General features: G+C 40.5%; 1 long non-coding RNA gene across 1 annotated transcript; it reads left to right on the top strand.

The window, feature by feature from the left end:
* Positions 1–4: 4 nt before the first annotated feature.
* LOC111927690 (uncharacterized) lies at positions 5–18,827 on the top strand. Its single transcript, XR_002863708.2, has 3 exons — positions 5–271; positions 5,655–5,821; positions 5,928–18,827. It is a non-coding gene; the product is annotated as an uncharacterized LOC111927690 (long non-coding RNA).
* Positions 18,828–22,892: the final 4,065 nt, after the last annotated feature.

Genomic DNA, 22,892 nt, shown 5'->3' on the forward strand with positions numbered 1-22,892 from the left:
GTCAGCCCTCATTTTGCCCTGTCAGCCCCCACTGTGCCCTGCTGCTGGGCTGGGTGCAGCTTTGCACAGCAGACATGTGGGCAGACATGGGCTGGTAAAGAGCGGGAGTTGGAGTTGGATCAGATTTTGAAGTATTGCAGAATAACAAGAGGTTGGGAAGGGATTTACCCCTCCTGTCAGCTTCCCGCCCATGTGCTGTATCTGAGCTTGACCCCAGAGAAAACCAGCCAAGGTCCTGAGTGGGAAAGGCTGGATAGGGCTGAAGAGAAAGGTGCATGTATATGTTTGTGTGGGAAGGGTTGCGGTGGAGGGGGGTGGAACGGAGGAAGTGGGGAAATCAGTGTGTGAGGAGAGTGGTGTAGGTGAACCAGCCAAGCATGAGGTGGGCTTGGCAGCTTCCTTCCCACTGCCTTCACAGCGTTTCACCACCAAGAAACCGTGCTCAGGTCAGTCCAGCCATGGGAAAACTCATTTGCCAGAAGAAGAGAGAGGTGTCTGCAGCAAAGTCTGGGTGCTCCTCTTCTCCACACCTTTGGTAGCCAGTCCCTGCCTTCTCTTGCCCTGCTGCACTCAGGAACAAGGTGCACGGTGCAAATTTCTCGCTTTTTGGGTCTGCGTTAGGAAGTTTTATCACTGGACAGCTTAGTTAACAATTTTTGGGAAAGGACGAAATAATTTTCAGGAACTTGTTAATGATCGGGAAAACAAGTGAAAGGAGTGAATCAGGCACATTTTCTAAGTCCTTGAGATCTGAGTGCACAGACCTGTAAAGAGGTGGAGTAAGTGTGACTAAAGGAGGAATTAAAGGAGAAACACATTTACGCTTCTGTAACCTATCATGAGAAATAGCAATAACACTTGCTAAATGTGTTATTTTAGAATGCAGAGAAGAATATAGCAGGTAAGTCTTTGCTTTTGGTTTTAATGGTGAAAATAGGTTGGGAAGGAAAGCCATTCTTTGGGTAACATTTTTTTTTGGTGCATTTTGTATATCTATGATTCCTGGACTTTTGAACTATCATCAAAAGGAGCCTGAGCAAAATCTATATTCTTTATGTTTAGCATATTGTTAAATTCAGTGCTTGCTCCACAACCTTGTTCTTAACAGACACAAAAAAGAGAGAATTATTGGTCCAGTTTCCAAGTAGGACATAAGGAATTTGTTTATGCTTTTGGGAGGTACTATGCCTAAGTTTGAGTGCAACTTTGTTAAGTATAATGAAATTCTCAAGGAATGCAAGACTGGTTTTGCTCAAAACTAAATATCTAAGATTAAAAAAATACATATACATTTTCCAAACTTGTGCTTAAACCTCAGGTTTCTTACTTTTAATTAGTGTGATTGTTGCAAATTCATGAAGTTAACCAAACGTAAAAATAACAAACAGAAAATAATAAAATTAAATACATTCAGAGCAACTTTTAATTTTTTTCTTAGTTCCAACTGTGCATGAATTATAGAAGAAGTTAAAGTCAGAAGCATAGTGAAGCTTGTACCACAGCTTACTGCACTCAGCTGGACTCTTGCAATAATAAAACCCTGGAGAAAACTGACCTGTGTCAGTGTCAGTGTCACAATACCTAGACCCTGTTAGAGTGCTTTTACAAAGCACAGTTTCAAGATATTAATTCTGGACACAATGTGTGTTTTGTAACATTCGAAGAATCAATATGTATATAAAGACAAAACCAAGAGCAAAACCAGCTTTACGTGGTTTGTAATTCCAGTTTCTCCAGGTTTTCTGTTTTCATCACTTTATTCTTTTCAGGAAAGAAAAGAAAAAGAGAATAAATAAGTCTGAGGGAAATTACAGCAATCCTTTTTGAGTCCAATACTTTTACTTCATGTGTCAGCCCTTCTGTTTTGACTCTTCATCGTAGTTTAGGATGAACGGACAGCAGAATTACTGTAGTGTATGTGAATCATTCTTCTCATTGAAAAGTTATAGACGTGTGTTACTGCTGCTAGAGGTCACAGATTTGTTCCTGCAGAGGCTTGGTTTTACATCTGGACAATCAGTCCAGAGCTGATTCCTTATGTACTCTTGACATTTTATTATATAATTTCAGCAAGAAAGACACACATGCTGTATTTCAAGTCAATTTATTTGAATAGATGAGGTGTCTAATTTTTATTTCTTGAAGGCCACCAGAGCACATCTTGCCAAAGTTAAGTTTTTACTCAAAATTCCTTAATTTTTCCTGCTTATGCTTCAGGCCAACACAGAACACTACATTCTCATTATTTGATCATAAAGAAAAATAATAATAAAAAATAATATGAAAAGAAAACAAAACAAAACAAAAAGTACCAAGGTAACTATCTCTTCTACAGATATTTATCAAGAAAGCTAAGCAGGAACACAGTTGTAGGACTAAAAACATATTTGATACTCCTGGGCTAAGGGAACAAATGCATTACAGTTTTGGGGAGAACTAAGATGGGAATAACAGGAAAGCTGGAGTGAAAAAAAAAATCTCACAAGATTAAGACAGTGCCCAGAATTTTGGTGAAGATTTGATGCTGGGATACTTCTGATGGAAATAGACGCAGGGTGATCCTCTTGCCTAATGACAGGTCCTGCTTAGAAGGAAGTTTTGTATTTGTAAGTAAGTGTAGGGGATGAGATAAGTTACCTATCATACAGTACCCAGCTGTAGATATCTTCAGCAGATTCACCATGGGGCAGTGGTGACACTCTGCCTGACCTGCTGTAACATGTCATCCCCAGAGCATGGGGAGTAAAATTTTTTTCCTTGTCTGCCTCTGCCCTTTGCACCTTGCAAAGTATTAGCTTACTTGCATCATTTGTGCATCAAATCCCTCTTAATTTTGGAAGCTTTCTCCTTTTCCTGACCATCATTTTCCACGACTGAGTCCCAGTGCCTTTTCACCACCTTTCCTCATTTTGCTTGTGTCTTCAGTGAACTGTATCTTCTCTAGCACAGACATGAAGCCACTGTCACTCCTTACCACTGCAGCCCAAGCTCCCACAAGGAGCCTTTTCTGTCTTCAGAGCAATGCTCTCCTCCTCAGGGGGTGACTCCTCGGTCTGCTTCTGAGTATGAGCTGATAGTTAAGATGACCTTTGCTAGCCTAGGTGAGAAGTTTTTATAAAACCATGTATAGGTGAATGTGGAAGACTTTTGGGAAGGCCATTGAGGGGTCTTATGGATTTGTTTAGCCTGTACCATAGCTAGGAGGATGTTTTTAAAACAACTCTGCTTTCCAAGCTGGAAAGGTCACTGCTTCTTTAGAATATTTTTGGAGATGTTTCTGTGGTTTGTCAGATCTAAAAATAAACTGTGATCAACACACTTTAAAATTATGACAAGATTTATTTTTTTTTTTTTAAGAGCATATAAGGCAATTATATATTTGTTTTTCAATTGGGGAACCAGTCAGAACTACAGACAAGCTATGAAAATCCCCTTCAGAATTCCAGGACTATTTTTTTGGTTTGTCTTCAAAGTTGTGAACATCTGCTTGCCTATCTGTTCATCTGTCTTATGCATTTTATAGAGCTTATCATTTTCCCAGCTGAGAGACAAAGACACTAGGAACATTTCTAGTCTTTTTTCCTAAATTTCTAGGGCAACTGGGGAGCTTTGACTGAATTTTTTTTCATTAGAAAGAGAAATCCTGGTGAAATGGACCCTGTTCATTGCTTGTGTTGATTTTCAGCAAAATGAAGCTGAGAAAAAACTTGGAATTTTTTTGCTCTGAAACATGTCAATGATTTGGTTTGATTTTGAAAGGGAGAAATGTTGGATGTATTTATTTCAAATCCATTTTGTGTGAATTTCCTACTGGTCTTGATTGTCCTCAAAAACACTTCTAAATTTTTCACTTTGAGTGACATTTTTTTAATGTCTATCACTGTAAGTAGGGCTGAAGCCATGTTTGGAAACCCAGTCTTCTTCAAAGAGCAGAAAAAATGTTTTCTGGCCCTCATCAGGGAACACTTAAAACCATCCTATGATTTGTTTAGAATCATGAAAGCCTATTATGTTAAAGCAAATTTGGTAATGCAGTTTTACCATTTTCTGTCACTGCAGTACGGAGCCTTGGGTTAGGTAGATCACTGGGTGCAGGCCAGTGAGTGCAGCAGGTAGGGATCAATCACAGATGACAGCCTTGGAGACCTTCAGCCATCGTTCTGCATTTTCTGTGCTTTCATAGGAGTCCTGTGCTTGAGTGTGCAGTATAGTTGGGAGGGTGGGTGGAAGCTTTGCTACCTCTAGAGAAATGGTAGCTGTTTGTCATGCTTTTTCTCTGCTGGAGTTGCAGGGGGAGTTTCTGAGGTGCAGTTGCAGGGATTGAGTCCATTGAGATCTTTGGAGACCTGAGGGTACCAAACTTTCCTCTGATGACACTCACACACACAAGGACCTTATCTCCCCTCACAGCTGCTTCAGGACCATTTTGTGTTTCTTGAGTTTAATCTAGGTATTCTAACACTGAACAGCCCTCCAAACTAGTAGTAGTTGGGTTTCTGCCCTCAGCCCTCAAGCATGTCCCAGAAGGGTGATGTGCCAGGGACGTTTTCAGAGGGCTCAGCTATGGAGTGCGTTGCCAGTGCCTGCAGGGCAGAGGGCTGGTGCAGGTTATTCCTTCAGGGCTTTTCCTGCCTTTCACAGCCAAGGGCAGTAGCATTCAGCACTTGTCAGTGTTACCAGCAGCTGCCCATGTGGACTACTTGCTTTTCAGAGTGGCATGGGGAAGAGCTGAGGGGAGAGCCATGTCTACCTGGTCTACCACCTCTAGAGTACACAGCTTAGGAAAGTCACTCCTGCATTTGCAGAAAGAAGAAGCAGCATGACCTCTTTGTCTGTGCACTGATTTAAATCCCATCCTATTTTAAACCCCATTTTTGACAGTGAGCCTTATCTAAAATTGGCAGAAAAACAGAGGATGTTGCTTCTCATCAGGACAGAGCCTGCATTTAGCTTTCTTTTAAGTGGTGCAATAAAATATGGGAATAGACTTCAGCTTCTCATGTTTTAATTCTTGCTTTTTAATCCCTGTTTTCATTTTTTAAACTATTCTGATCCAAAAAGACATTTTTTTCTCTTTCCACTTCTGATTTGTTTGTTGGACCACTGCCTGTTCACCCTATTCAGATGTCAAGAGACTCTCTATTTTTCCATTTCTGGAATAGTCATTCACGACTCAGTGTTTCTTGTGAAAACCCTTAGAATTTACAGTGTGTTTATTGGTCTCTCACCAACTGCAGTTTCTCTCTTGTAGTATTTTGTTTCAAAGTTTCTCTCACATACTGTTATATAGATTTGGTTCACAAAATAATTCTGTGGTAAGCCTATGAGTTCAAGAGACCATCTTCCTAAAAGATTGAGTTAATAAGCTAATTAAAATATAAGGGATTTATATAATCTGTTCAACTAGTAGGTTTGAGACATAATTGATGGGGTAAGACATTTTTAATAGTAGACTGATATGCAAAGGATACCAGTTGTATGCAGTGTTGCAGGAGTGTAAAACAGAGCTTCTGTGTGAAGAGGCCTCTTCTGTTCAAAGAGGTCCAGGTTTTGCCAGTTGTGCTGCACAGATTAAGAGCAGGTTTGTGCAAAAGAGCTTGTAAAATCTGGTAAAACAGAGGAGAACCAATAACCTGTGATGGATATCTCCCCAGAGTGCAGGTATTTTAGAGGTGTTCCAGTTGAAAGGAAGACTGAGGAAGAAGAGGAACATGGCATAAGCTGGAACAGAAATAGCAAGAAAGTAAAATGCGGAGGGGGAAGTTCAACAAGCTGTAGAACAGAAAAACATATGGATGATTTACTGCAAGAGTAGAACGTGGTGGGTTTTGCAGCAGGACCCATTACTGTTCTGCCCAACACCTAATTAGCCTGGTAAAGTGAAACATTAATGAACTTCACTATTGACTTTTTTTTCATTTTTACAGCTATGTAAGTTGAAGTGTCAAAGGAAGCTGTAGAAGCAAATAGCTGGAATGTGCTACAAGTGTGTGAGAGGCCTGGAGCCACTGAACAGTGCAATGAGGCAGGAGCGGTGGATGGAAACTGGTACCACTCAGTGCATTAAATGAAAAATCTGCCAAATCAGACCTGTCCTATTACTCCATTTCTCATTTTACTTCCTTTCTGTCTCTCGTTAAAATGTACAGCTCTGGGGTAGGTAGGAGATTCTGGGGGACTGGCTCAGAAAAAGAAAACTGCATATATGGTTTTAAGTGCTACCCTTTAGGTCTAATGAACTGGATCATTAACCTATTATAATAATTGTGTTTTAGACATAGCTAGGTTTTAAGCCTGGACATGAAGTAATTATTTTCTAAAAATCAAGATTGTTTGTGAATCTTTCTTTTCCTGTTGTGGTTCTTGCTGGGATTTGTCCAGGATGTCTCTGGAAATGTGAGCTCCAGATACATCACAAGACAGCCTGCATTGTGTGTCAGCTGTATGTTTAAGAAGAAAATGTTTAAGAAGGAGGAGATGGCTAAATGTGCATGCAGACTTCTGGGTGTTCATCAGAACTGATTCCAAACACCCTGTTTGGTTTCTGATCACTGATTAGCAGCACAAACAAGATAGATACCTTTAACCACTAAAAAAAATTATCCCTCTTCCGCTGTCATGGTCTCTCTAGACTGGAATTTTGTAAGCTGCCAGATGCAGATTTGTTTCCAGGGATCTCACAATCCAAATTTTGGTCCCAGCTATAGTCATTTAAAGCCTATTTAGACTCTTCTGAAAGATATATTTATAAGGAAAATGTTGACAGTTCCTGGCCTCTTGTATCACTGGTGGGAGCCACGATAGTATTGGCTTCCTCTAGCTGTGTTCCATCAAATGTCCAAAGCAGCAGTTTTTCCTTTGGTGCAAACATCAAAAAATGTGGATGTTTTTGTTTTTCTAAACTTGGATAACATCTGTGAACATACCATTTCTGTGGAAATGCAGTACACCCTTTCCCAATTTTATTAAAAACCACCTTTTTCAGATAAAGTGTGCACCATTGTACGCACTTTGTCTCGTGTATCTTGCTCTAGGAAACTGAGTCTGCTTTTTTCCATTCCTCCAGGACTTTCTTTGTGTGAGAAATATAGAAGAGAACAGTGTTTTTTTTCTCTCAGTATGCCTTCAAGTTGTTTGTCTTCCTAACCTAGAGATCTGAATTGTGTCCAAGTAGTTAAAGACCCTCTTTAAGTGATAGTAAGGTTTTACTGATATTTACATCGCTTGTTGACCCAAACCAAAATCGATGATTATAGTGAGCTCTGACATCTGGAAACAGTTATACTGAAGCCTGGATGCAGTTTAGTTCTTTACCTTTTGGGACAAGTCTCTTGCATTTGATCTGGGTTGGAAATCTTGAAATCAGATTTGGATGTGCATGTGGAAAGAAGGATATAAGAGAGAATGGAGAAAATGCAGAAGGATCTCATATTTCCATTGTTGTATTTTTTAATTCTGCCCACATGAAAGGAAGGCACCCATCTAATGTCAGTATGAAGGCTTGTCAGTGCAGCGTAAAAGTTGCACGTTGAAATGTGTATCCATGTTCTATAAGCAGTTTTTCATAAAGCAGTCTTCAGTGCCTGACAGGAAGAGTGAGGAAAGATATGTGCTGGCTCATCAGATCCCACGCAGAGCAATAAAGTACTTTCCAAAGAAGGAACTAGTCTTCTCTGAGCCAGAGAAGGGTAAAACTTACAATAATCTCAAAGTTTTACTTAAGAGGTTGTGAAAGGGCTTGGCCTTGCCTACACGCCTCTCATCACAAATGGAAATAGGCAGCCTGTCCGAGGGAGTGGCCTTACTTAGATGGAAAATGTTTTACGTAAGAAGAGAAGGCTAGTCCAGCAAAGGTGTGGTTTTATTTACATCCATGCTCTTCCCTTGTGATTGGAGTCTGTCTGGAAGGTGTGGTCTCATTTACATCTCGCCTCAAGTGCCTTTGGCTTCTCTGGATTCAGCCCTTGCCTGTGGTTGGAAAAGGAACTCCTGCAAGCAGAATAAAATGGCTGTGTGAGAAACATGGTTTTTCTTCCTCTGTCTCTTCAGTGTATGCAGGTACTGTATGTACCTGGAAAGGGAAGGCTGGGTTCCTGGGGAGAGTTTTGGGTCTGCATAGGTTTGTGTATGTATGCGCATGTGTGTGTGTGTATGTGCTTGAAATGCCAAGATGAACATACCAGGTTTTTGCTAGCCTGAGTGTTAGAGAGTGCTAGAGCTGTTTCTGAAGGTAAGAAAAATAAGTTCTTCAACATGGCTTTTTTTTATTGTTTGTTTTTCTTTTTGATTTTTTTTTTTTAAGGTACATATAGAACTTTTCAAAGCTGCTGCTGATAGCTCTGGAAGCAGGCCTATCTTTGTGGTGTGCATGTGTGTGTGATATTTCATGTAGTCCCTTGCATCAAAATGAAGCCAAAATAAACATGGTAGCAGCATCTCAGATAATCTTTGAACCAGGGTAGCAGGCTACAGCAAAGGACATGTATGGCAGTCAGGCCCTGGCTACTCTGCATGCAGCTGCCATACTGTATTTAATCCTTTCCTCAACATGTATATGTGGTGTATATTCAATTGGAGAGGTTATGCTATCTTGTGTCAGGAAGCAATTTGGCTGCTATTGGCCTCTGTCTCTACAGATGTACAGTCTCTACAGATAACTTGGGGTGCAGGTACATTTGTAGCAGGAAGTGGACTTGGAGGAACTCTTACATGTGGGTTGTAGAGCATCCAGAAAGCCTTCAAGTTGCTGTTGATTTGGTTGGATTGAATTTATTGGCATTGCTGTAGTGCTTCTCTATTTTAGTTCTTCCATCCATGCCTTATCAGGCATCATCTTTGTTAATTCCAGGCAATAAGAAAGGCAGATGGTATAAGAGGTAATCTGCTGATTTTTCTCTTCCTTTGTTTTCTGAAACAGAAATTAAAGTCTTTTGAATTTACAACATCCTGAGAACTGGTCCAGATGCACATAAATTTAGTGTTATTTTCACTGAGAACAGAGCTGTGGTGTTGCTTACTTTTTGAGTGGAAAGTGGACAGAAAGTCCTTTCAGCGTGAAGCCCTGATGTGTGACTGTGTCCAGGAGATGTAACCAACTCTCTGGGACTGGCTGCTCCTGCCATGTCTGGGATTCCTTTGCTGTGACATGCTGTTGCTCAGCATAAAACCAAGGCAGTTCCAAGAAGCCTCATGTGAGGATGTGCAGGTCACAATCCATTTCTCTAATACTGCTGCCTCTGCTACATCTGATTATATTCCTGTAACTCATGGCAAATATCTAGGCATGATAGCCTAAAGTACTAATATTTTCAGGTTGCACTCAGCACTCTTTTTCAGCTTCAGATACCTCTGAATACCTTTATAAACACCTGTCAATGACCTATTTCTCCTTTGCCTGCAGAAACTTGGTGAAACTGGATTTCTAGATATCTTCCACACTGGTTTAGAAGATGAAAATTATTAAAATATTTCCTCTCTTTTTTGTAACCAAGACAAGCTGAGGTGCACAAAAATAATTGCATGCCAGTCCACCGCAGGAGGAAAAGTGTCTGGCATTGTGTCTTTGGATTGCAGACAGGCAGGAGAGACAGAATGTTTGTCATCAGGATCCCTTGCACGTACTCTGGAGCCACAGCTGGAATTTTTAAGTTACACACACACATTGCACCACCATGAAGACATGTCCTCCAGGTGATGTAAACCGAGTGAGTGATGCATGCTGAGTTCACCGCTGCACAGAGACCTTTATACACCCAGGGCACTGACTGGTCTAAACTGCCATGGCAGAGCTGTGTAAGTTAGCCTGGACTGTGTGCTATGCTGTTCTGCTTCTCTGGAGCCAAACTAGGATGTTTAAATAAGGCTTCTGAATCCCTACACTGACTTGCATTCATGGCTTAAGACTGCACTAAGGGACATATACCTCATTTTTAAAATTGGCATAGATTCCAACACACAAAGGTGCTTTATAAAACTTTCTGGCTTCTTGATCTTCCTCTCCTCCTTGAATGTTCTTCCTCAGACTTAGCTTCCCTCCTTCGTCCCCAGCATTGCGCCTGAGCAAACACACTGGTTACATCTCTGTGGGCAAGGGAAGGTGTCTGGCCCCGGTGTCAGCTCTGGTGAACGTTCAGCAGCTGTTCCCCTTGTCCTGAAGGATGTGATAGCCCTTTAGCTGCTGTGCATACACCAAAATAAATTGCTTCTCCTGTCAGAGGAAAAGATGGCAAGAGTATAACTTAAGGAAAAGGGATCCAATGGGAGATAAGCGTGTAGGAGACGTTACTGCAGTTCTATATTTGGAATCGGTTACGTATGCATGTGGTAACCCAAATGATGGGTGGACTGTACTTTCTCATTACCATAATTACATTTCCTTTCATAGCTAGGGTTGGGGATGCATCCAGACATTGCAGAACACATCAGTAGATTTAGTGTGGCTTACTCAGTCTCCATTTATCAGACTGTGTCCCAATTATGTTACATTTAGGAAACAGAATAATTTTCTGGTTATAGCCCATGGAATTTGTGGCATTCTAATCCTAGTCATTCTGCTGTATGACCTTGGAGAAGTTGTTTTACTACTCTTTGATGGTAAAAAATTAACTTGCCCCATGGATGGATTTTAATACCATGCCAAGTTTAAAAAAATCTGAAGCTAAAGTTAGCCTTCTAAATCCATATTTAGGGGCTAAATGGAATGACTCGTTTCCACAGTCCTGAGCACCCAGCAACTGTCTCCTGTTGAGACCAGAGAGAGATTTTGGGTGCTCAGCAGTCTGAAGCATGGAGCAAAAGAAGGGTGAAAGCAGCTGCTTGTGTGTGTATGAAGAGGAACTCACTGATGTGGTGTGGTAAAACAGGCACAGCAGTCTGTCTTTCCTGAATGGTTGTCACAGTCACAGCAGTGGGGAGATGTAGCTGGGATTAAGCTCACAAAGTTTGCTGTCTAAAAGTGGAATGTCTTGTTGGCTGTTTAAGATCTCTTTAGTAGATTCCTTAGTTCAGTGAATCCAGAACAGCTCTCAGTAAGGACAGATGAGCATCCCATGATGTGCCATCCTTCCCACCTCTCTGGATGTGGGACCAGTTGTCCTCTGGAGGTGCTCAGCCCTGTCCATGGAGTTAAGCACTTCATGAACATTCAGATGGCTTGCTTGGGCTCTGTTCACTGTAAAGTCAGTGGGTGGTTTATGGTGCATTAGTGGTGTCAGAACTGCCCATAGCTGCAGAGAATGGTGAAATCCTGTTACAGACCTGAGGAGTTTGGTTGTGAAAGTTAGGAACAAGTGAAAGCAGGGAAAAATAGTTGAGCCTTGTAAGGAAAAGGAAATGTAAACTTGACTGTAGTCATTGAAAACCTATTCCACATTAATGGCATGGTTTGTTTCCACTGGAGAGCTTTGTTCTGTGTTTGAGGTGGAAGATTAATTTTCCCACGGGAGAAATAAGCTTTGAATAAGTCAGCTAAAATGGATTGTTCTTACGTGCACCACACATCTATAGGAGAAACAGAAGACGTTTACATGCTCCCTGAGGAGGAACTATGACAAGCAGACAATTAAGCAATTCCCCCGGATCCCCAGATTTAAAGAACCACGTAATGGCTTAATTGAGTTGAGTTGCTGAGAGTGCAGCGCTGCACTGAGATTCGTGCTGAGAAGTGCACGATTCCCAGAGGCATCCATCAGGTTTTAAAGAATTGACTTTCCATGCTAATTGACCCAGATGTGCTTGGTTTTACCTCACAATCTCCATTTCATTCAACTACTATTAAAGAGAAGGGAATGAGAAGAAAGAGGATTCCATTTGTCTCGTTTTCTATATTAAACAGGAGCTTTCTTAAAGCAACATTTTTTTAGTGTTGAACAAATCATTCAACTTGAAATGGAGCAGCATTTATTTCACCTTCTTTTTCAATTTCCTGAATGACTGAGCATGTATTTTGCAGGGAGTAGAGGATATTAGTTAAGCCACTCTGCTTGGCAAAGGAAGAGTAAGCAGCATCACCAGAAGAAATGAGGGCAGTACACATGGAAGGATGGTGTCTCATCTGTCTGACCAGGCAGCGCTGAGCAGCACAGGATGAGGGTTTAGAACTGTCATGCCTTGGTGCAGTGCTCATCCACCCAAACAAAAAATGAAGAAAGTAATGTTTTATCTATTTATATCTGCTAGAAAGCAAGGAGACAAGTTTGAGAAATAGACTTTGCAATGTGAATCAGCAGATGAGCTCTTCCATATACCAGGCCAGTAGATATCTCATTTTGGCAAGATATGGTTATCTTTTATGTGTGTGTAAATGATCCTGGAGGACACAGAGCAATTAGTGTAAGAATAACATTCTCAGTGCATTCTGTATGTGTGCAGAACCTGGGTCAATTCACAAGGCTTAATTCATTTACAAATCAAGTATATCTGGTGGTAGGGAATGAGCCTACCTCAGTAGCTTCCTGGAAGCTACATTCCTGGAATGTAGGCTTTCTTCTGTAAGGATGCTGCTCTCTACCTGGTTAATGACTTCGAGCTTATTTCAAAGAGCACCAGAAGAGGCATGTGGAGGAACTTCTCTCCATTCATATTTAAACAGGCCGTGTATCACTGAAATTAGTGGAGTTCATCTGAATTTCAGTTCAGTTCAGTTGTTAGGGGAGCAGAATTTAGCCTGATGTTTGTGATCAGCCATATTTTGTACCATCCTGTCAAGTTATGGAGCTCTGTTTTGAAATGAAGGTGTTCAGGAAGTTTGCTTCTTTGCTAAGAGTTGTATGCCATATATAGTCAGCTGTGTCTTTTTTTGCTGCTGGTTTTTGGTTTGTTTTTTTTTTCCTAACTTAAGAAGACTTGTCTCCAAACTGCTGAAACATATTTCAACCATAGACTTGGTGATTTTTCAGAATTTGAATCACAGTTGAGCCCCTGGATATCAAGCTGTGAAGCCACACGTGGGCTCAACAATTTGGCAACCACGGAGTACAGCTTTGGCAGTATAATATTCACAGTCCAGATGTTGGATGGTTCAGCCACAGCATACAGCATGTTAGAAGGGAGCAACAGCATGACTCAAAATTGCTGTTTACTTAATTTAAATACCATGATTTGTACTGTTCTTGATTAGCCTGGATATTAAGAACCAGACTGCTTTAGATCTATATCCCATCCCAGAAGAAAGTCTCATATAATAACCCTAAATGAACTGAGGAACTTTTTTTTTGAGTATTTTAGTGTTGCATTTTTCCTGCCAAGGTCTTCTATGAGCTGTTGTTCAGTTAGGGTCACTTCTGAAGTCAGGTATAGATATATCAAGATTACCAAAAAGCACCAAGATCCTGTAAAACTGGAAATAAGAAAGTCAGGGTGGCACCTGAGATTTGTAAGTGTAATATGATCATGTTTTGACCTAATGTTCTGCTTTTACCCTACAAGCTGCAGCGATTAACTGCTTAGCAATGATTAGCAAAGATAGTCTCCATCAAAGCAGGGTTCTTCCTCAAAACTGCAGACTTAGTCAGTTGAGCTCCTTTTGCATGTGCTTCATTTTAAATAACGTTCTGTATTCAAGTGGTGAGCCTTGAACTCACTAAAGCTTTGTGAACATGATACAAGAAGCTGAGGATAGCCTCAGTAATTTGATTCCTTTATCAATATTTCTTAAAGAGTAGGGAATTTATTCTGGGAAAACTGCAACTGTTGTTTTTCAGGGTATTTAAAACAAGGAAATTTATTTTTTTTCATAGTGAAAGCTACATGTGGAAAGGAACAAGCAGTGAATCACCTAGTCCAAATTACTTTCTTATGCTTGCAGAAAACATGCTGACAAAAGTTGGAGAGGCTTTTTATTTTGTTTTTTGAGAATGACTGTGAGACACATGGTAGCAAATTCTTAATTAATTTGATCTACTTTATTTCAGCGAAATCCTAAACTTGAAACCTAGAGATGACCTAGACAGACAGGAAAATAGGGAAATGTTTAAAAGAACGCAAGAAAGTTCCAGTAAAAATGTGTCTATTGGAGGTTCATCCTTCAGGCAGGACTGTTGATTCCTCCGTGCCTGTTGTGCTGAAATGAAGCCCTGAAGGTAAAATGCCTGGTAATATACCAGGGATTTTTTCTGGCCAAAGAGTTAAATGGAGCATTTTTGGTGGGAGGACACTACTGGAGCTGAGTAGGACTTGTGCTAGAGCAGGAGACACCATAGAGGTGAGCAGAATGCAACATTTGTGTGCCAGTTTCAGTGATGAGCAGATAGACAGGAGGTTCAAGAGGAATATTACACCAAAAGAAATAAGGGATTTTGGAACAAGGAGAAAGGGTTTTGGAAGAAAAAGGGCTTCTGTGACGTCTGTGACATGGAAGAGAAAATAGTTCAATTGTTTTGATGTGGAGGAATAGTCTTGAAGAGAAAATTAGAAGAATGGGATGAAAATATGAAGGGACCAAGACAACTTTTTAGTTGTCTTGATTTGTGCTTCAGCAACTGTGGTAAAACTGAATTCTTCAGAGGAGAACAGTAATGGAGCAAAATAGCACAGGCCCTCAAAACATAACAAAAATTCTGGAAGGAGAGAAGGCAAATAATATCATCAGAGAGTTCAATGACAGCAAACTGAACTGGCCAAAGAACCTGGAAATTTTACAATATTTTTTTCAAGGAATATGTATAATATTTGTCTAAGTAGAAAGTATTAAGCTTTTGTACTGTTCTATGTATTTTCTCTTTTCCACTACAATCATCTACATGAATGCTCATTTATTAAGAAGAAAGCAAAGGGTTGGAATAGAGGTTTCCATGGACACTTTATTATAAGAGGTGAGATCTATGGGAGGAATGAAGAAAACTTAAACTAATGAAGACCTTCACAGATTCATGAAGATTCTTCAGTCTACAGATGGGAGAAAGCAGGCTCAGATAAGATGTATAAGTTCAATAAACTTTACCCTTAATGGCTCTAACTGTAAAAGCAATTAAAGCATCTCCTGTGATGGGTGTTAATTATTATTTATTTCTTGTCCAGGAGCCCAGTAAAGAATTAACAAAATACCTGAAGATCAGCTCAGTAGTGGAGTTACACATTATTGTGGTCCTGTTTATGACAGCAGAGGATCAGGTCAGAGATTGACTGGTTATGTTGACTGTTTGTATAAGTACTGTGATTTAGAAATATTTTGCTTTTGCAAAAGCAAAAATAATGATCCCCAGGAATAAGTTGCAGAAAAATGTACGTGATATTTTTATTCAGATGAAATCTATTCCTCAATTTTAATTAATAGAATTGAAAAGGAACTAGAGGAAACTTTAAAAGCCAGAGTACTTTTTTTCTTAGGAACCAGAGCAACCATAATGAAAGCAGATGCTTACCTGGCATACAAGATTCTGCACTCAAAACATCCAAGCAGCAAAAGGCTCGCTGTGTTCCTGGAATTATGAGAATTATAAAATGCTTAAATTAGTCAAAGGCTTAGTCATACTGTGTTCAAACAAATCTGTGTGCACATGCATTCACATCTGTCTAGATTCTGAACTATTAAGTGCCTTAGATACCCTTAATTTTATTCTGCATTTTATTTTTAGAGCTTAATATTCCCATATTACAGTTATCAGACATCTTGCCTCCAATATTTCACAATATGCAGTTCCAGTGGTTTTATTGTGTTCTTATAGAGAGATGCCATCAGTTTTAGTCATGTGGGAAGGGGAAGTGATAACTCTCATTAAACCCGGTGCTATCTTATAGCAGTTAGAAAGACATTGCCAAAATGTGGAATCCCCAGGAATGCTCTCACTTTCCTTTGGTGCAGTGACTGAGGATATTGCACCAGGTGCAACACAGGATTTATCAAGAAGCTATTCTCTACGTAATGATTTCTAGCCAGATACCTTAATACCTTAATTTAAATACCTTTTAAATGGGAAAGCAAGTCCTAGAATAATTTCCTGTCTTTACTACAAATGCCAAACTCCACAGTATATTTGGAAGAAAACCGGACAAAAGTAAGGGACTGAGAACTACAAAGAAGCTCGGAAGTTCTACTCCTCTCCGCCTGAGTTAACAACCAAATTAACAAATTGGTTTTGCTACCTCTAGACAATGAACGTGCAGTGTGTACTGAGAATGCTCAGCTGCAGAGTGTAATTTAAATGACACAAGGTTTTTCCTCCTGGCAGGGAGGAGGACTAGTACAAAGTTGGGAGGGTATAATTAAAACTCTTCAGTCCACTGTGTAGTATGTGAACTAGGAAATATTTCTTAGGCAATATAAAATACCAGTGGTTACTGTATATACACCTACATATCACAGAACTGTGGAATCTTTTGGGTTGGAAGGGACCCTAAAGATATCATTCCAACCCTTATGCCATGGGCAGGGTCACCTTGCACTAGACCAGGCTGCTTATCCAACCTGGCCTTGAACACTTCCAGGAATGGGGCAACCACAACTTCTCTGGGCAACCTTTTCCAGTGCCTCACCACCCTCACAGTAAAGGATTTCTTCCTGATATCTAAACTAAACCTGCCCTCCAGTTTAAAGCCATTAGCCTTGTCCTGTCACTACATGCCCCTCCTAAAACTTCATTCTCAAGTTCTCTTGGAGGACTCCTTTGTACTGGAAGGCTGCTGTAAGGTCTCTCTGGAGCTTTCTTCAGGGTAAACAGCTTTAGGTCTCTCAGCCTGTCCTTCTTCACAGAAGATTTGCTCCAACCCTCTGATCATCTTTATGGCCCTTCTCTGGACTCACTCCAAGAAGTCCACATCCTTCTTATGTTGGGGAGCTGGATGCAGCACTTCAGTTGGGATTTCACAAGGGCACAGTAGAGGGGCTGAACCACCTCTCTTAACCTGCTGGTCATGCTGCTTTTAATACAGCCAAAGATGCAGTTGGCCTGCTGAGCTGTGAGTGCACATTGACAGCCTTTGTTCTACTGCAGCCCCAAGTCCTTCTCTTCAGGACTACTGTTGAACAATACTCTTCCCAGTCTATATTTGTGCTTGGGATTGTCCTGACCCTCCTGCAGGACCACACCCTTGGCCTTTGCACAGACCCACAGACCAATTTCTAGGAGCCTGGAATTCTTTCCAAAGAACATGATTATCTGGAAAACACTTTGAAAACTCTTTTTCAAAGTGCACCTTCTGGCTGCACTTGACCTAAAGAACTTGTCTGGTGAGAACCTGACTTTTTTTTTTTTTTCACATTGACATTGAAAGAATTAGTTCAACCCCTCTTTTTTTTCTGTACCAGTTCTATTTCTGTGGGCCCTGCAGGAGCACAGTTGTTGACTGGATCTCAGTATATTAATGGCAAAATAGCCTTTTCAAGAAATTGAAATCAAGAGTTTTCTTCTTACTCCTTGCTAGAATACTTGTCCAAAACTTAAAAGGAAAATTAAATGCCTAATTGAAAGTAAGTAATGAAATCACAGATAAAACTGAAGATGCTATAGGCCTTTGCTTACTCTCCTCCTCTTCCTGCAAAAACAGTGGTTTTGTTTACATGGTGACTTCTCAGTGGAAAACAACAGGAATAGTATTTTCTATTCTAGTTTGATATCAGCTGGTAATCACCTTAAGGACAGCATTCATAAATTACTCTATGTAGTTGAGAGCAGCAATTCTTTTTTTTTCATGCAAAATACCTATACTGTATATTGTACTGCTGGATTGCCTGGACTTGTAGGAAAGCTGGTTTTCCAGATTGTGTTTGTGAAAAGTTCTAAACCACAAGTACAAATGAATCAAGCAACACCACAAAGAAGAGAAATAGCATAAAATCTTTCATTTCTACTAGGAGAAGTCATTTATCCACTGCTGACTATATCATCATTGTGCATGTGTAGTGTGCAGTGAGTGAGTATCCCTGCTGTGCATGGATGAGTATTCCCATCACGCTTTCTAGGCATGGATTTACTCAAGGGTCAGGAGCCTGTTGCCCATTTCCCCTCCCTTCTCCTTGTACCGCTGCCACAGGAACACTTGCTGCTCAGATCATGTGAGGCTTGCAGTGTTCTCCTACCTAATACCGCTTGCAGCTGCATGCAGCCTTTCATGTTTACTTCAGCTTGGAGTTGTGGGTCTGCTGGGAAGGAAATCCAGCCACGAGACATTTTAAGTAGTGGTTTGATCTTTGTCAATGAGATCGACTCAATTTAGACACGTTCCCTTGAGAGGTCAGATCTGGACTGGAATATGTTAAGGGCTGTCAGAACGCTGTAAGCAGGAAAGGCAGACATTGCAGCCACCAAGGGTTTGATTCCAGCAGAGAGTCTTGTAAATGGGGATGTTTAATAGACCGCGGAGAAGTTAAAAGGAAGGATTAGACAACTGGTGGGGTCAAGTACACTTAAGTAATCATAAATGCATAGGGTGGTGCTGTAATTAAAAATGCTCCTGGACTCACTCAGTTGGCCTCAACATTGGAGCCATGCCTACTACAGGCAGAGCTTCAGTTCTAAGGGGCTTCTCTAATTGTCCAAATCATATGAAAGCTTTAAAACTTATACTTAATGTTAAAATTTAAAAAAAAAAAACAGGGTGGGAGAAAATACACTAATGATTCAGACTCTCGAATAAACAATTTAACCACACTGTACGTGAAGTGAAAGTATTTGTGATAGCTGTTTGGAAAGCAAATGTTTGCACAAAAAAAATTTGAATTCTCATTTTAGTATGTTAAAAGGAAACTATTCTCTATGAGTGTTTTTGTTGAATATGTTACCCAAAGAGCCTTGGTAAATGTTTATTAGATGCACTTTGATACAAAATGTTTATAAAAAGCATAAGCAACTTATTTTTATTTTTTAAATAAAAGGGCATTTTTAATTGAAAAATGTTTCTTGACTATTTTTTCTATCTTTAGCAAACACACAGGGGTTGTGCAACTTCATTAAATGCTTAGAATAATATTTCCTATGCACACTTTGCTTGTTAAGTTCAAAGAGTGTTTTCTTACACACCAGGCCAGAATCACATGACAAAATTTAAACTGATTGCTTTAGGTTTCATTCTCTTTGATTACTTATTTGGGTCAGACATTTAGAAAGAAAAATATCATACAAAAAATACTGACCTTCTTCTTCAAAACACATTTTTAAAGAACTTTGCGAGCTGCTGCTCTGTGCTTTCTGATGTGTTTCTTAGTAAGTTCAGTCTCGGATTTAGTTATATTTTTTGAGCGACAGGAAGTTGATAAATACCTTTCTAATAGCAGTGATGGAAATGTATGAGCCTGAGGTCTGTAACTGCTGGCAAGAAAGATGGGGTAGGAAAGGGCAGCCTGCTAATAAAAGGATTATTCAGAATATAATACTTATGTTACCCAAAATAGCACTTCTGTTTCTCTCATATTATATTTCTTGAAGTTGGCAAATGAAAATTCAGGTGTGACCCTGGCTTCTTAAAAACCTTTTTTGCATGAAAAGTGACCTTTCTTCCTTAAATGTCCTGGCCTCTCTTGGTGCTTATGCCAATTTTTCATGTGGAAAGGAAGAAACTAGCTTATCCTGCCACTTTAGCTAAGGTTTTCAGGAAACTGAAGCAAGGATGAGGCCTGGAGTTTATGGGCAAACTGATGGAGCTACACTGGAACCAGTTTAGAAACAATTAAACTGATGAAGATTATTCTACTACTAAAAATCTTTCATACACTTTTAAAAAATAACTCTCTATATCATAGGCAAAAGTAAAAATCAGTAATACAGAGATTGCCTTGGAATACCAGTGAAATTTCTCAGAGGAGTAGCAGGGTCTGAGGAACATTTCAGAGGGGGGAGGAGAAGTTGCACTCCCAGAGTCTTTTCAAGCAGCATCCTTGGGTGTTCTGGACAATCAGCTGTTAGGCCACTGGTTTGGAGAGAAAGTTTTGATAACCCTTGACAACTCTTTTTGCTAGATGTCAATAATGACATTTCAGGTTTTTTTTAGCATGAAGCTCTCAGGCTATTTGTGAAAATCCAGAATCCTGTCTTTCTTTGTGAATAAAGAAGACCTGTATTTCTAGCCAGTATAATGAGCAGAAAGTGTTTACTCCTTTATTTTGTCCCTGAAGGGGATAAATTGTCTTAGTACTGTACATTCTGAGATTGGGCAAAGCATGAAAGCAAAATCATGAGGAGCTGTATTTCTGCCTGGCTCTTACTAAGATAATAGGGAGTCTCACAGGGGATAATCGTAAGCTGCTTTGTTACTTATTTCCTTAACATTATTTTTTGTGTTTTGCCCATTCTGAAAGGTGCAGGCAAGCAAACAGAAAACTGCCTTTCTTCTTCAGTTATTTTGCATGAAAGGAACAGCACAGTCCCCTGTGCTTTCCAGTACCACACAGATACTCCTGGGTTTATACAACACAGAAAGGACTTATTCCAAGACGATAATTTCAGGCAACGCATTCACAGAAATGATTTTTGTGCAGGAGCAAATCCATTCTCTTCCAGTGATGCCCTGTTCCCTGCTAGGAGGCAGCTGCAGGGTTGCTTTTTGCCCAGTGGTCATGGAGGGGGTGAGCCTGTGCAGGGACAGGCTGGTTGGAACCTGGGGCTGAACCCTTCTTGCAGACGCACAATACCAAAGGCACCTGGTCTGGGCAGCGGGGAAGGCTGGAGCTGCCATCCTCTCCAGCAGGGCCAAACCCTTTCCTCTCCAGAAACAAAGCTGCTGTTTCACCCCAGCTGCTGCTGGAGCGTGGGTGGCCAAGACTGGTCCCACTGCAGTGTCATGCAGGCTGCAAGCACTGGCAGCTGGAGCAGCCTGCTGAGGAAATCCTCTGCATCATGAGGCCTCAAGGCAAGTATAGACGCAAAGGTTAAAATGGCTGGACAGCTTGCCCACTAGAAAACGGTTTTTTTTCCACAGTCACTTCCCAGTCTTGGATATACAGTCTCTAGTTACTGGAGGGATTCAGAGCTGGCACAGGCAGCCTCTTAAGTATTAGGCTGCCCCTGTGTGCTTGGCACCAAATTGAGACAATTTTGAGAACATTTCAGATCTTCTGAAGGGTTTTTTTGTTTTGTTTTGGATTTTTTTCTATTTTTTTATTCCTTTTCATAAGAAAGCAGTTCTATTTTTAGGACTTGGCCCAAATTGTTGAACCCAGTGGTTTTACTGTTGTTGTTTTTCCTCTCTTCAATCAAATTGAAGTGGTTCTGGCTGATCTGACTAGCAAAGCTGCTGTGTCTCTTAAAGTTACACTCAAGAAGATTTTCTGATTGCACGGGTGTGTATGTTTTCATGGAAAGTTTCTCTCAGTTTCCTGGAATAAAAGGAGTTTTGACTTCTTCCAAATCTATACTCTGTGCTTGTAAATGTCTCTATTAAGACTGGTTTTGTGGAACACCGTGAAGGGATGCTGGACTAAAACATGATGTGTTACTAAATAGAATTTTATATTTGAAGTTTTTCTCCTCAGTCTGTTCTGTTCTTTCTTGCTACAGCTGTTTCAATGTATAATGTTTGTCTTCAACCTGCAGATACCAGAATATCCCGTTTTTATCACCTGTGGAAAATCAGACATCATAACAAACTGATGACCAGAGCAGTGACTGAAGCAGTGATAGGTATCCCTATCACCTCTCTCTGACTACAGCACACATGTAGACCCTGCTCACCCAAGTTAACTTTTGGATGAAAGGGAATATTGCCACCTCTGCATGGTGCTATGCTTCCAGCTAATCAGATTTTCCATCTGTGCTGGTTGCAGGGCAGGGCCCAGGGGATTAAGAGCAATGTGAAAGCTCCTCCTTTTCTTCCTCTGTGCATAGTGTTTAAGTTGCCACTTGCACTCACTTTGTCTGAGAGCATCTGTTTTTCTGTTGCACAGGATGTCTGAGCAGGCAGGAGGGCACATGCCTGCTACTGGCTGGTTTGGAAGCTTTCCAAAGAAACAGGATTACTCCCAGTTTTGAAGGACCAGAGTAGCAGCCAGCCACTTCCCAGGAAACTGCAGATGTCAACTAGGCCACTGTAGACTCTCCTGAGGTCATTTTTCCAAAGCATGGCTGGACACCTCTGCTTTGTGCTGTAATTTAGGAAGTTTTCCTACAGACTGAGACTTTGATTTGAAGAGGGGATGGCACCTTAGTACTTACTCAGACAACTCTGAGTACAACATGTGGTGCCTTGAGGGTGGAGTTAAAAATCTGTGCCTGTCCTCAGGGTTTCCCTGTTTGCTGCCGGAGAGCTCTCTGCTCGGAGTCATTCTCAGCAGTGCACAGATTCCCTGTAGCCATCTCCTGCACACTGCCCAGAAGAGGCCCAGCATCACCAGGCTGGGTGCTGTTTTTCCAAACACATTCCTGCATCCCACGTTTGGATCACTTTCCGGATGTAGACTTTTGCTTTTACTAATAATGAGTATAGGCTTCAGACCCTCCTTGCAAAACTCAAAAACATTCAAAAGATCCCAGGCTATTTTTTAAAATATTTGAGATCTGTCATCAAAGCCATAATAAATTGCCAAAACATTTTTAAAAATTTCCAAATGTAAGTGCAGCTCCAGGTCTTAAATCCAAAGGGGAAAAAAAAGGGCATTTACATGAAGTTTAGCATCTCCTGAGTCTGAAATACCCCTGTTTCTTTCTGCTTCTGGACCTGGCTTCTAGTTGTGTGAAGTTCAAAACTAACCATACTTGCCCTTGATTTCTATTTTGCTTTTCTTAGGCAGTTATAGCATTTTATTTCTTATATGAGATTAAAAATAATGAACATTCAAACACCATTTACTCTGTTGTACTTTTTCAATTTTTGCCAGCACTCTAACAATGCAATGTTCACCTAGTAAAGAGACTTCGATCATTATATGTTAAAAAGTACATTTTTTAAAGGGGCAAAGGCGTTTGCTTCAGTTTCCTAGACAAATTCTCACACAAGTAATTACATTCTGCCTACTGCATTCCTCTGCC

The sequence above is a fragment of the Cyanistes caeruleus genome, chromosome 2 (genome assembly GCF_971803275.1).
Source record: "Cyanistes caeruleus chromosome 2, bCyaCae1.hap1.1, whole genome shotgun sequence".
Taxonomy (NCBI): Eukaryota; Metazoa; Chordata; class Aves; order Passeriformes; family Paridae; genus Cyanistes; species Cyanistes caeruleus.